Source organism: Coregonus lavaretus (genome assembly GCF_964263955.1).
Source record: "Coregonus lavaretus genome assembly, contig: HAP1_SCAFFOLD_1120, whole genome shotgun sequence".
In the NCBI taxonomy this organism is placed as follows: Eukaryota; Metazoa; Chordata; class Actinopteri; order Salmoniformes; family Salmonidae; genus Coregonus; species Coregonus lavaretus.
Window position 1 is genome coordinate 70073 of NW_028162428.1, and position 15802 is coordinate 85874.

The 15802-nt window shown below is 41.7% G+C and overlaps 1 protein-coding gene across 1 annotated transcript in view; it reads left to right on the top strand.

Moving 5' to 3' along the window:
- Positions 1-9742: 9742 nt before the first annotated feature.
- Positions 9743-15802, top strand: part of LOC311119269 (sorting nexin-10B-like) — a 28784-nt gene continuing 22724 nt past the window's right edge. The window contains exon 1 of the mRNA XM_084193991.1: positions 9743-9846. The gene's annotated coding sequence lies outside the window, so the exon portion shown is untranslated. The remainder of the gene's footprint in view (positions 9847-15802) is intronic.

Genomic DNA, 15802 nt, shown 5'->3' on the forward strand with positions numbered 1-15802 from the left:
ATTGCTTAGAATCAAGGGCAATAGTGACATCATTTAGGACTTTTAAGGTTGCAGTGACACATCCATAACCTGGGTGGAAACCAGATTGCATACCAGAGAGAATACTATAGACATCAAGAAAGCCAGTCAGTTGATTATTGACAAGTTTTTACAACACTTTTGATAAACAGGGCAAAATAGAAATTGGCCTATAACAGTTAGGATCAGCTTGATCTCCCCCTTTAAATAAAGGATGCACCATGGCTGCCTTCCAAACAATGGGAACCTCCCCAGAAAGGAGAGACAGGTTAAAAAGGTCAGAGATAGGCTTGGCGATGATAGGGGCAGCAACCTTAAAGAAGAAAGGGTCTAAACCATCTGACCCAGATGGTTTTTTGGGGTCAAGTTTAAGGAGCTCCTTTAGCACCTCGGACTCAGTGACCGCCTGCATGGAGAAACTTTGGGAAGGGGCAGGGGAAAAGAGGGAGGAGCATCAGGGCTAGTCGCATTAGAAGGGGTGGGAGGTGAGGAAATGTTGGACGGGCAAGGAGGCATGGCTGAGTCAAATAGGAATCCTGACTTAATGAAGTGGTGATTAAAGAGCTCAGCCATGTGCTCCTTGTCAGTAACAACCACATCGTCAACATTAAGGGACATGGGCAGCTGTGAGGAGGAGGAGGGTTTATTCTCCAGGTCTTTAACTGTTTTCTAGAACTTCTTGGGGTTAGACCCACAGAGAGAGAACTACTTCTTAAAGTAACTAACTTTGGCCTTCCGGGAGAGCCTGAGTGCACTTATTTCTCATTTGCCTGAACGAGAGCCAGTCAGCCTGAGTATGCGTGTGCCAAGCCTTTCGCCAAATGGAATTCTTGAGGTGGAGTAACTCTGCCAGATCACGGTCGAACCAGTGGCTGAACCTGTTTTTAATTCTAATTTTCTTTATGGGGGCGTGTTTGTTAACAATACCTCTGAAAATATCAAAAAAGAAGGTCCAAGTGTCTTTGACAGAGGGGATCAAGTTGATTCTATACGAATGTACAGAGGCCAGGTCATGAAGTAAGGCTTGCTCTTTAAAGTTTTTTAGCAAGCGTCTATGACAAATCAGGACAGATCATTTCACTGAGCAGCCATTATGAACACAGGCTGTAAAACAGTGATCACTAAGGTCATTACAGAAAACACCAGACTGATACCTATCAGGATTATTTGTGAGGATAACACCAAGGAGAGTAGCCTTTTCTGTGTGTTTGGAGTCATACCTTGTGGGATTGGTAATAATCTGAGAAAGATTTAGGGAGTCCCATTGCTTTAGGACTTGGTCAGGTGGTTTAAGCATGTTCCAGTTTAGGTCACCTAGCAGGACAAATTCAGACTTAGTGTAAGGGGCCAGGAGAGAGCTTAGGGCATTTAGGGTACAGGCCGGTGCTGATGGTGGACGATAACACCCAGCAACAGTCAACAAAGAGCTATTTTAAAGTTGAATGCTTAAAACCAGAAAATCAAATTATTTGGGGACAGACTTGGTGGCAAGGGCGGTGCCAAAGAGAAGATTGCCGCCCTACAGCAGGCGGGCGTTGTGGTCAGCATGTCCCCCGCCCAACTGGGCAGCACCATGTTCAAGGAGTTTGAGAAGAGGAAGATGTTGTAAATGGGGAAAGGAAACACCCCTCAACAACAACCCCCCCCCACTACGCAGTGTTTTTAAGATGTTTTTGATTTCAGCTATGAATTCATACCTTTACACAAGAGAGTAATTATATCAGTATGTCTTGATGGTTTCTTTTAAATAAGTGATAACATGCTTGTTATAGACTTAAGTAAAAGTGTATTTTAGAGGACAGTTATTGCCGTCTGTTATGGTAGCTTCTGATGTGTCTAGCTTAGTTCGACTACAGAGGGATGCCATGGTTACCGAGGTGATCTGGTGTCTGTTGTCTTCCTACTACTTCACTCTCCTACTGTAACCAAGTATTCCATCAAACTGTCTGTTCTCACTGGCTATACACCTGAATAAGAAAATATTTCTCAAACACTTTTTGGGTTGTAGGCTCATTTTTATGTTTCTCGCTCTCTCTTTTGCGCGCACACACAGGTTGGCATGACAGTGTGAAAGTGTTATCACACAGTGGTATTATTGGGTGCATATGAGGTAGGGATGTAGCTCAGTTGGTAGAGCATGGCATTTGCAACGCCAGGGTTGTGTGTTTGATTCCAGTATAAAAAATTAAGATGTATGCACTCACTAACTGTAAGTCGCTCTGGATAAGAGCGTCTGCTAAATGACTAAAATGTAAATGTAAATGAGACAACCGAGCACTAAAGGTGTTCCTTGGTAAAGATTGCTACTCCAACACCTTTGGAAGATATGTCTTGCCGAAAAGGGTTATAACCACAAACACTTGCTTTGGCAGAAACACTTGCTTTGGCAATGTAAACATATGTTTCCCATGCCTATAAAGCCCTTTGAATTGAATTGAGAGAGAAAGAGAGCGAGCGAAAGAGAGAGAGACTATTAAATTAAAGACTACCAGAATCCACTGGATTCTTCAATTACATTGAATGAACTACAGGACAAAATACAAACCCTCCAACCCAAAAAGGCCTGTGGTGTTGATGATATCCTAAATGAAATGATACAATTCCAATTGACTATACTTAAACTCTTTAACATCATCCTCAATTCTGGCATCTTTCAAAATATTTGGAACAAAGGACTGATCACCACAATCCATGAAAGTGGAGACAAACGTGGGATATGGGTCAACAGCAACCTTGGAAAAATCCTCTGCATTATCATTAACAGCAGACTCGTACATTTCCTCAGCGAAAACAATGTACTGAGCAAATGTGAAATTGGCTTGTTACCAAATTACCGTACGACACACCACGTATTCACCCTGCACTCCCTAATTGACAAACAAACAAACCAAAACAAAGGCAAAGTCTTCTCATGCTTTGTTGATTTCAAAAAAGCTTTTGACTCAATTTGGTATGAGGGTCTACTATTCAAATTGATGGAAAGCGGTATTGGGGGAAAAACATATGACATTATAAAATCCATGTACACAAACAACAAGTTTGCGGTTAATATTGGAAAAAACACACACATTTCTTTCCACAGGGCCGTGGGGTGAGACAGGGATGCAGCTTGAATCCCACCCTCTTCAACATACTGTATACAGTGCAATCTGAAAAAATTCAGACCCCTTGACCTTTTACACATTTTGTTACGTTACAGCCTTATTCTAAAATCGATTACATTGATTTTTTTCCTCATCAATCTACACAGAATACCCCATAATGACAAAGCGAAAACAGGGTTTTAGAAATGTTTGAAATTAAAAACACAGGGCCTGTGTATTGGTACACCCTCATGATCACATACCTTATTTACATAAGTATTCAGACCATTTGCTATGAGACTCCAAATTGAGCTCAGGTGCATCCTGTTTCCATTGATCATCCTTGAGATGTTTCTACAACTTGATTGGAGTCCACCTGTGGTAAATTCAATTGATTGGACATGATTGTGGTAGCATCATGCTGCGAGGGTGTTTTTCCGAGGCAGGGACTGGGAGACTAGTCAGGATTGAGGGAAAGATGAACGGAGCAAAGTACAGAGAGATTGTTGATGAAAACCTGCTCCAGAGCGCTCAGGACCTCAGACTGGTGGCGAAGGTTCACCTTCCAACAAAACAATGACCCTAAGCACACAGCCAAGACAATGCAGGAGTGGCTTCGAGACAAGTCTCTGAATGTCCTTGAGTGGCCCAGCCAGAGCCTGGACTTGAACCCAATCTAACATCTCTGGAGATACCTGAAAATAGCTGTGCAGCGGCGCTCCCTAGCCAACCTGACAGAGCTTGAGAGGATCTGCAGAGAAGAATGGGAGAAACTCCCCAAATACAGGTGTGCCAAGCTTGTAGCGTCATACCCAAGAAGACTTGAGGCTGAATACTTATGTAAATGTATATTTCATTTAATTTTATCTGATAAATTAGCAAACATTTCTAAAAACCTGTCTTTGCTTTGTCATTATGGGGTATTGTGTGTAGATTGATGAGGGAAAAAAACTAAATAATCAATTTTAGAATAAGACTGTAACGTAACAAAATGTGGAAAAAGTAAAGGGCTCTGAAAACTTTCCGAATGCACTGTATATATAAACGAATTGGCGAGGGCACTAGAACAGTCTGCAGCACCCGGCCTGTTTTCGCTTTGTCATTATGGGGTATTGTGTGTAGATTGATGAGGATTTCTATTTATTTAATCTATTTTTAAATAAGGCTGTAACGTAACACATTTTTTTAAAAAGTCAAGGGGTCTGAATACTTTCAGAATGCACTGTATATCAACGAATTGGCGAGGGCACTAGAACAGTCTGCAGCACCCAGCCTCACCCTACTAGAATCTGAAGTCAAATGTCTACTGTTTGCTGATGATCTGGTGCTTCTGTCACCAACCTAGGAGGTCCTACATCAGCCCCTAGATCTTCTGCACAGATTCTGTCAGACCTGTGCCCTGACAGAAAATATCAGTAAGACAAAATAATGGTGTTCCAAAAAAGGTCCAGTTGCCAGCACCACAAATACAAATTCCGTCTAGACACTGTTGCCCTAGAGCACACAAAAAACTATACCTACCTTGGCCTAAACATCAACCCCACAAGTAACTTCCACAAAGCTGTGAACAATCTGAGAGACAAGGCAAGAAGGGCCTTCAACGCCATCAAAAGGAACATAAAATTCGACATACCAATTAGGATCTGGCTAAAAATACTTGAATCAGTTATAGAACCCATTGCCCTTTATGGTTGTGAGGTCTGGGGTCCGCTCACCATCCAAGAATTCACAAAATGAGACAAACATGCAGAATTCTGCAAAAATATCCTCTGTGTACAATGTAAAACACCAAATAATGCATGCAGACCAGAATTAGCCCGATACCCGCTAATGATCTAAATCCAGAAAAGAGCCGTTAAATTCTACAACCACTTAATAGGAAGCGATTCCTAAACCTTCCATAACAAAGCCATCACCTACAGAGAGATGAACCTGGAGGAGAGTCCCCTAAGCTGGCTGGTCCTGGGGCTCTGTTCTCAAACACAAACAGACCCCACAGTGCCCCAGGACAACAACACAATTAGACCCAACCAAATCATGACAAAACAAAAAGATAATTACTTGAAACATTGGAAAGAATTAACAAAAAAACAGTGCAAACTAGAATGCTATTTGGCCCTAAACAGAGAGTACACAGTGGCAGAATAATTGACCACCGTGACTGACCCAAAATTAAGGAAAGATTTGACTATCTACAGACTCAGTGAGCATAGCCTTGATATTGAGAGAAGCCGACGTAGGCAGACCTGGCTCTCAAGAGAAGACAGGCTATGTGCACACTGCCCACAAAATGAGGTGGAAACTGAGCTGCACTTCCTGATCTCCTGCCAAATGTATGACCGTATTAGAGACACATATTTCCCTCAGATTACACAGACCCACAAAGAATTCAAAAACAAATCGAATTTGGATAAACTCCCATATCTATTGGGTGAAATACCACAGTGTGCCATCACAGCAGCAAGATTTATAACCTGTTGCCACAAGAAAAGGGCAACCAGTGAAGAACAAACGCCATTGTAAATACATTAATTTTCCCTTTTGTACTTTAACTATTTGCACATCGTTACAACACTGTATGTAGCCATAATGTGACATTTGAAATGTTTGATCTATTTCACTTGCTTTGGCAATGTAATCATGTGTTTCCCATGCCAATTAAGCTCTTTGAATTTAATTTCATTAAGAGAGAGAGAGAGAGAGAGAGAGAGAGAGAGAGAGAGAGAGAGAGAGAGAGAGAGAGAGAGAGAGAGAGAGAGAGAGAGAGAGAGAGAGAGAGAGACAACATGACTGGACATTGAATTGAGGCAGAGAAACAAGTATGAGCACACTGTCTCACTCAATTCAACATACCAATGCAGTCTATAACTAAACAACCTTTAATCTATCCCTGAAAGCACTATCTGAAAATCAATTGAGAGATAGCCGAATAACATTTTACTCCCAAGACATATTGCATAGGCCTGTGGATCTTTTTTTCCAGAAGCATTGATAACATTCCCTATGAACACTTTTGTTAACGTCAACAAGTTAGCTCTATGTCCACAACATACTTTCGAAATGTTACGAGAGGCAGATGATTATTTAGGATCGGCCTGTGCATTCTGTCTGGGTTATACTTAGAATGTTGACGTGGTGTTGCAGCATCACAATGGCATCCAGGCTTCCAGGAAGCAGCTCGGGGTCAGACAGTCCTATGCTGAATCAGGCAAATCTAGTTTAGTTAGCTAGCGGCCCATGTTTTTCCTAGAGGACCCCATACTGGGCGATTTCTCCCCTAAGACCCCCATTATTAGCCAAATAATTATACTTCTGTGCCCAATTTAGACAGCCAACTGGGCTAAAGATGGACCAGTTGGCTGTTGTAATGATGTGCAAATAGTTAAAGTACAAAAGGGAAAATAAATAAACATAAATATGGGTTGTATTTACAATGGCGTTTGTTCTTCACTGGTTGCCCTTTTCTTGTAGCAACTGGTTACAAATATTGCTGCTGTGATGGCACACTGTGGTATTTCACCCAATAGATATGGGAGTTTATCAAAATTGGATTTGTTTTTGAATTCTTTGTGGATCTGTGTAATCTGAGGGAAATATGTGTCTTTAATATGGTCATACATTTGGCAGGAGATTAGGAAGTGCAGCTCAGTTTCCACCTCATTTTGTGGGCAGTGTGCACATAGCCTGTCTTCTCTTGAGAGCCAGGTCTGCCTACGTCGGCCTCTCTCAATGGCAAGGCTATGCTCAATGAGTGTGAAGATAGTCCAAGCTTTCCTTAATTTTGGGTCAGTCACAGTGGTCAAGTATTCTGCCACTGTGTACTCTCTGTTTAGGGCAAAATAGCATTCTAGTTTGCTCAGTTTTTTGTTAATTCTTTCCAATGTGTCAAGTAATTATATTTTTGTTTTGTCATGTTTTGGTTGGGTCTTTTGCCAGAAGTGCCCTATGGCCACTGGCCAGTGTCGTCTCTGGACTAGGCCTAGATCTAGACAGTAGCAGAGAGTAAACCAGAGATGTAGGAGATGTTTAGATATTGGCCTACATGATATCTATGACTCTACAGTAAATGTTAAGTAACATCTTATCAGTTATAGGATTAACCCACAAACACGTTTGAAATGTAATAACATGTTAGTAATTTAGCAGACGCTCTTATCCAGAGCCACTTAATGGAGCAATTAGGGTTACATGCCTTGTTCAAGGGCACATCAACAGATTTTTCACCAAGTCGCCTCGGGGATTCAAGGTTTGTAAGGACAGGCCATAGAATTAGGAATTAGAATACTAGAATGAACATGAACCTTCTTATGATGGGATAAAGGCCAGACATTTTGGTCAGATAGTTGGTCAACCATGGTTTGCCAGTGCTGTGATAAGATACTGTGTAAAATAATGAATTTAAAGAATTTATCTGCACTGTATGTTTGTTAGCTACCTAGCCAGACAGTTTTAGAGGAATTATTCCATAAATTGACTGAATAATTAACTGCCAATATGCCAAAATTCCATTTAAACAATACAGTTAATCCACAGCCACACACTGGCTCAAATCAGTTGATGATAGGACTTAAACAAGTTGTAAATGCAACCAGTGCTGATATTGTATCATATAATAGCACTCACAGCTTTCCAAGAAAATAAAAATGTTGAAATGTATGGTCTGTTAACACATTTTAGAGCCTATTTATACAGAAGATTGGTATAAAAACAGTATAAACTGTATTTATAATTATATGACAATATTTTAGGTTGACAATAATTCTATTACACCAGTTCTTTACATTTTAGCAGATGCTCTTATCCAGAGTGACTTACAGTTAGTGAGTGCATACATTATTTTTATACTGGCCCCCCGTGGGAATCGAACCTACAACTCTACCAACTGAGCTACATCCCTGCTGGCCATTCCCTCCCCTACCCTGGACAACGCTGGGCCAATTGTGCACCGCCCCATGGGTCTCCCGGTCGCGGCCGGCTACGACAGAGCCTGGATACGAACCAGGATCTCTAGTGGCACAGCTAGCACTGCGATGCAGTGCCTTAGACCACTGCGCCACTCGGGAGGCGATATATCGCTTGCCTTACTTTTTGCTGCATAAGTAAAATCAGGATTATGCCTCTACTGTCATTCATTCCAATTAGACTGGTTTGGATTTCTCCCTGACCAATATGGCTGCCATTTAAACCATTCTGGAACTTTGGGGGTTTATGACATAGGGACACACACTTTTCACTCCATTTTGCCCGGTGGGCGGTGCTATACGTCACAGTGTGTGTAGATTTAAGCGCACATACTGGTGCACATATGCCGCGTTCAAAACAACTGGGAAATCGGAAAAATATGAGGTCAAATCACGACATCAGTGATCTTCAGGTCGGAAAGTCGGAGCTCTAGAATTTGTATTCGAATTTTGCATATTTTTTAAGTTGAGAGATATTCACGCAAAGTAATGAGACTGGGTGTGCTCACTGTTGCCAGGTGTTGGTTGTTTTGCACTCGTCCAGAGAGTCAGCCCCCATAGACACAGTTCCCCTGTCCTTTCCCACCCTAACTATACTCTTTGTACCTACGTCCATGGACGGTTCAACAAAGAGGCAGTGTGAGTCACAAGCCTTATCACCCCCTACTCCCTAACAGCTCCTCACATTAATCACAGCTTGTTAGGTTAAACAATGTATATCAGTACAGTACAAACCTTTTATGTTTAATCATTAATGCTTTCTTATTAAGCTAACAGCACATCTAAAATATAAGAGAATAATTTCCCACAATAGTGAAGTTATGAAAATGTCCCGGGCCGAGGTTCTTGGTTGAATGTGGACGCGCATTGGACTGTAGTTCCACTTTGAAACCCACACCCATTGTGACTTTTGGCACCGCCCACCGGGCGAAATAAAGAGTGCCCGGTAAGAGAGTAGACCCTCTAGTAATTTATTAGGATCTCCATATTGGACAGCCATAGATTAAGTTATACGGATAAGAGTCAACATGGTCTTCTATAGCCTACATCCAAGTATTGTGGTTGTCATAAGAAGCCTCAATAGTCTTAATGGCTTCCTCTCCTTGGCTCCTTTCCTTTAATATTTTTTCTTCAGCTGCAAGGATCTGAAAAGACAGGACAGATAGATTGAAGCGATATGACAGAAGCATATTAGGGGATTTGCTCTCATCCATTTTCTTATTTTTGTCTGCATATGATCGTTGATAAGTCCTTATAACAGAGAAGTTGTCTTTAATGATGGAAAATAATACAAGGGGAGGAAGCAACCTTTGACTATTGAGATGCACCCCATATTGTCAATCACCTTGCCAGGTGCTAGCCGCTAATTGCAATTAGGGGCAGGTGTGCAATGGAAATAAAACTGACTAAGGTCTGCTCCATTCAGCGGTTATGTTACACCCCCATTTTATTAGTCAACAATACATACTGTCTGTGGGGTGGGGGATTCAGTAAAGAAAGACGCATCCTCTCCTGTAGCTCAGTCAAAGGAGTGTTAATTTTATTTTTTATTCAGGGTTTGGTTGTGCACCAGATTTATCAACGGGTTCAAATACTTACACAATTTCAGACCAGGAGCGTGCACGAGCCAAAGGAAGAAAACAGAGCGCGCGCCTCACTCAAATTCTTCAGACGAACTGCAGTCTGCAGAACCGCGAACGGGAGCACGCAGCGAAGGAATAAAGTACGCTCATGCGGCGGTAACGAATTGCCAGTTGAAGGGAAAAATAAACCGATACAAAGAGGTAAAACATGTAGGCCTACTATGCCTTTTTATTATCAGAGATAAAAATGCTTTAATGTTGTGAAAAAGTAAACCGTTTGCCTTGTTTTGACTGGTGCGTTTGCAACGGTTCAAATGCCAAACAAACCTGTCGAATGAAATCACATTATTTCTCAGGATTGTTCTGTATTTCAAGACATTTAGAGCGTGATCATTTTGTATCTCTGTTTGCAGAATTTAAGTTTATTTCAAGCGGTCTAACCTCTCGGCTTCCTCAATTTCGGTTTAGCCTAGGAATGGGGCCACAAAAAATCGGAACTCATAAGCGGCTGCAGTGCCTCATGGTTCTGCACATCCATACCCACACATGTAGTCAGAGCCGGCCCTAGCCTTTTGGGGGGAACCTAAGTGGATATGCTGGCTAACACACAGCTCGGTAGTCCTGGTGGAATGACTACTGAATTACAATTTGGGGGGCAGCCCTGACCTGGACCTTCAAGCCTACACCTTAGCCATTACGCGAAGAAGTCTGAACCTCTTGACGAGGTCTGAACCTTCTCACGAGGTTGCTACATTATCCCCTTTGGTAGAGCGTGTCCCCACGCTTCTCTATACTCAAGTCCCTAACCAAAAAACAAAAGGGATAAAGAAATTGGCTCCCATTTAGCCTACAGAAAATGTACCTAATTCTTATTTCCCAGCATTTCTTAGAGTTTTTTGAGCTTTTGCTTTATTTTCTAAACAAATCAACAAACGATACCCATTGATGTTCTTAAATGTTATGTCGCTTGAATACTTTCAAGTTTACCAGTACAGTAAACTTTTATAGAAATTGAATTGGTGTCATGGCTGTGTTGATCCCAGTCCTGTTAAACCTATTGTAGCTTTACTCACTTTAGTAGGGTGCCACATGAGCGTTCTTTACTTTTTAGGTTCTTCTCTAAGCAGTTGAGGTTTGCTGTTGTGACAAAATGTGCCCTGTTGGGCGTCTTGGGTTGAACAGTGTGTCCCTTTAGGGAAATTTGTCTTGCATCTCAAACTTAACAGCGCAACATCCCCACGTAGTGCATAAATATATTCAACAATGTAAATAACGAGCAATATTACAAACGACGTGGATACAGTTGATGGGATAAATTACATTTCATACAGTTCAGATTCATGGCGGGGGGTAAACGATTTCTGGGGTCTGGCGGTTTGGTGTACATGGGCTCAAATAATACAAATCTAACTTTATTCGTCACATGCTTCGTAAACAACCTGTGTGTACTAACGGTGAAATGCTTACAGTACGGGCCCTTCCCAACAATGCAGAGAAAGAAAATGGAAAGGTAAAACGCGTAATAAGATATACAATTAGTAACGGTAATTTGGATATATGCACACACCCACAACGGGTACTGAGTCGATGTGCAGGGGTACAAGGTAATTTGAGGTAGATATGTACATATAACTAGGAATAAAGTGACATATGGTAAACTGTAGCGTTAGTGCAATGCAGATAGTCCGGGTAGTAGGGTTGGGCGGTATCCTGATTTTCATACTGTTTCTGTACTATACTATACCGGGATATACGGTATTACTGGAAATGCACAACTGATGCTATATCAAAAAATGCCACAAAATAATTTAGGCAGGAGGGGATTGAATGTCTCTAGTCTGGGTACCAGTCTTTTTAGCTAACATGCCAATCCATGTCGTTGCTGAAGACCCTGGCCTTGAGGCAATCTTAACGTTCAATATTCCAGGACGATATTTGCATAATAATAAGGAAATCCCCCTCGACCACGCCCACAAATTGGGGAATACATTCTTTCCAGCTGACCCCCATTGTAATAGAGCAAACTTCGTGTATTTTATTTTGTTAGACAGAAATAACAAAACATGCCGAAAAGCTGCTGTGTTCAATGTACGTGTAACCAGGTCAAAAATCCTGACCTACGGTTTGCAATGCTCACACGTAGGGAAATGGAGCCTACGAGAAGAGCCCTGTGGCTTCAGCCTATTCGGATTGGGAAATGTGGGGACCTGGGCCCAGATTCACAAAACCTTCATTTCTCCTTAACTGCAAAGTTTTTACTTAACTATAGACATTAAGAAATGTAAGCAAAGTTGCTATTCCTCAAAGGTTATTGGAAATATTCTTCCATTATTTCTTATGGTTCTCCTTAAGCAAAAAGTTAAATGTAGGTTCTTAAAGTTATTGGAAATGTTCTTTATTCCAAGATGGCTAAACCCTTAAACTTGGGGCAGTGAGATAATAAGCTAATTAAAGCAATTGAACATGGTTTTTAATTCACTCACAAACTTCATCTGACAGTTTCTGTATTGATTATTTGAAACCAAGAACATGTTTTTGGAACATTAATCTCAGTACGAAATATGCTAACATGATTGCCATTGGTAGCTAGCTAAATCTGTTGCCTAGAGAATTTGAGAAGTTCGTAAGAATCAAGCTTAAGATATTGTTGTGGGATTGCACTAACTTCCTTATTATTATTTTTTAGAAGCTTAGGTTTTTGCGTTACGTGTTGTGAATCTGGGCCCCGGTGTCAAAGTAGCCTACACATAGCTGTGTGTGTGGAAAACATTTAATCACAGGTAAGACATTTGACTTGTTTAGTGTAGTCTGTAACTCCACTCACTACTTGTAGCTGTATAGTCCGTTTTGTTTTGTGTTGGTCTTGGCTAGCTTAATGTTCCGGTTAGTAGCTAGCACTCACTCGCTTGGCTGCTAGCGCATCATGAAAAGGGGCATGAGGGAAGCCCTACAATATTAGGTTTTTCATAGTAGTAAGAACTCTAGAGCAGGCAATGTTGAAAAGTAATCTTTAGACATGATGTAGTTTTATCATTGACTTTAACAAGCAGACAATTGTTTGAAATGGGTAGTTTTTGCTGTGAGCCAATGGAGTAACCACAGGTTGTTTCCCCACAGGTGGGCAAGGCTGCAATGTTTTATGAAATACCGACTGGGACTATTCATGGGTTGCACGTTGCGTCACTATTGTTTTGAACGTTTGTTTTAGGACTGATGACAAACGGAGCATTCTACTCAATGCATCCTCATTGGGCGCTGATGACTATTTGATCTATTGCATTCCTGTGGCTAGGAAAACACAATTACTTTTCTAAAGAAGACAAATAATTAGTTGGAAAGCCTTTTGTCGCCATTTTAATATAGTGTAAGTTAAGATTGAGGGGTGACCTCCAGATTTTAGCTAGCTAACATTCAAATTGCTAGCTATTTGACTAACTTTGCTAGCTAATGACAACATCGCCATCTAAAGTACATTCTACAACATGATGGCAAAGTTGTTTCTTACTAAATATGTGCCTGCTTTAGCAATGTCATTGTATTCCCAAGCCCCTATAGTGTAATTTAGACTAAACAGTAATCAGCCCACTTTTGCGCATCAAGATGGCTGCGGCGTTGATAACAATGGCAACGATGTGACTGAGGTGCAAACCATGAATATGCAGCTGGATTTAATGCGGAGTTGCTCGTTGGTTTTTGGAAATAACATTATTTTCCATGACGTGTAACCTCAAATTGAATTAGAATTATAAAAAAGTCAAAAACAAACATTTAGCTGTTATCTAGGCAAGTTGTATTTTGAGGCTTATAATCAAAGCAGAGATTGTGGTTGTAATTGCAGTATATTTAATTTGAGCATTTAGACGTGAGCTAGCAACTTTTGACAGACTGGTTTTGTCTGGCTGAACTAACTTAACAACCGGATATCAACGTGTTTTGTGGCGAAAAACTTAGTTCCAATATTTGGTTAATTTTTGTGATTGGAGGATAGCTATGAGGGTTATAGAATCAGGACAATTTTGTGCAACTGCAGCTCACAATTCGGGTTCCCCCCCAGCATCCCATTGGTTCCTGCATGAACCCCTCCCTCTTGGGTCAAGAGGGGAAATTTTAAAGTATTATCCTTCGCCTCCCGAGTGGTGCAGGGGTCTAAGGCACTGCATCGCAATGCTTGAGGTGTCACTACAGATCCTGGTTCGATCCCAGGCTGTCACAACCGGCCGTGACCGGGAGTCCCATAGGACGGCGCACAATTGGCCCAGCGTCGTTAGGGGAAGGTTTGGTCGTGGGGGCTTTACTTGGCTCATCGCGCTCTAGTGACTCCTTGTGGCGGGCCGGGCGCCTGCAGGCTGACTTCGGTCGTCAGTTGAACGTTGTTTCCTCCGACACATTGATGCAGCTGGTTTCCGGGTTACGCGGGCGGGTGTTAAGAAGCGCGGTTTGGCGGGTCGTTTCGGAGGACGCATGACTCTACCCGTTGGGGAGTTGCAGCGATGAGACAAGATTGTAATTGGATTGCAATTGGGGAGAAAGCGGCTAACAAATTAATAAAAGTGTTATCCTTCGCCCTCACCGTCATTAACAGAACTGCAGGAAAATGGTGCCCGCCGGGCTGGGGCAAAGGACACTATCTACCGGGCGCTCCCTCCTCCTGCTAACACAGCAGGCAGGCGGCTGGGGCGACACCATGTGTTAGTTAGCGCTAGTGTGCTATTTAGCTAGCACACTGTCGCCCCCACCTACTGTGTACTGGAGAAAACTGTGCCCGACAGGCGGGGGCTATGGACACTGTCCACCGCCTACCTCTAGCTACTCTGGTACACGGCAGGCGGGAGGGTGGGGGCGACACCGGGTGCTACCAACAGTGTGGTAGTTTTCTTGTTAGCTAGCTAGCACACTGTCACCCCTGCTTGCTGTGTACCTGAGTCCTCTTTAGGACTAGCTGGCTAAGCTAGCACAGTGTCCTTCGCTCCCGCCTGCTGAACACCTGCCCTTGCCGTCGTTAACAGAACTGCTAGAAAACCGGTGTGTACTAGCTATGGCTAGCTACTGTTGTCACCCTCGCCTCTTCTGCGGGGTTTATTGCCGTTTGGCATCCAACATTATGGTGCATTACCGCCATCTACTGTACTGGAGTGCCCCTGCCTCCCGCCAATAAGCAGCGACTTCTCACAGCCATTGAAGAAGAGTGGGACAACATTCCACAGGCCGCAATCAACAGCCTGATCAACTCCATGCAAAGCTCCATGAGGCTAATTGGTGGTCACGCCAGATACTGACTGGTTTTCTGATCCACGCCCCTACCTTTTTAAAGGTCTGACCAACAGATGCATATCTGTAATCCCAGTCGTGATGTGACTTTAACATTAATCTGAAGACTTATCTCTGTTTTAATTGTTAACCGACTTAAAAAAATAAAAAAAATAATCATGTAACAATTAACTCATTACGATTTGGGGCACCACGAGAGTGGTTGTTTAGAGTTACCATCTCCCGAATTAAACTCTAGAAGGTCTATACCTATCACATCGATAAACAGTGAACTTATTAATCATAACTTCGCATCATGACATAGAGTATGCGGACAACTACAAATACCTACACAGTAAATTTTGAAGTGTTAAAGTAACACTTAAAGAGTTAAATTTAACACTATTTCTGAGTGTATATGGTCCCACCCTGAAATAGTGTTAATTTGACTCTTTTCATAGTGTTAACATTTTAGAGTTAAATTAACTCTAAATAGAGTAAAAATTTAACACTCGCTTACACTGAATAGTGTTATTTTAATTTTACACTAAAGGTTAAATAACACTGGAGAGTGTAAATATTACCCTTGGAAGAGTTAATCATTTACTCTTCTAAAATAACAAATCAACTCTGATTGAGTTTGATTCCAGTCCAGTTTAACACTGCATGGAGTTGACACTCAAGGTTAAAATAACTCTGATAAGTGTTGATGTTACACACTATTGTGTTGATAATTGACTATCTTGCAGTGAAAAACAAGCTCAAATAGAGTCAAATTCTAACACCGTATAGTGTCACGGAAATAAATCTCAGCAGTATTCATTTTACACTTTTTTAGTGTCAAATTACACCAAATACTCCATTAAGTGAGTAAAAATCACAACTTACCACAAAATAATGCATTTCAAAT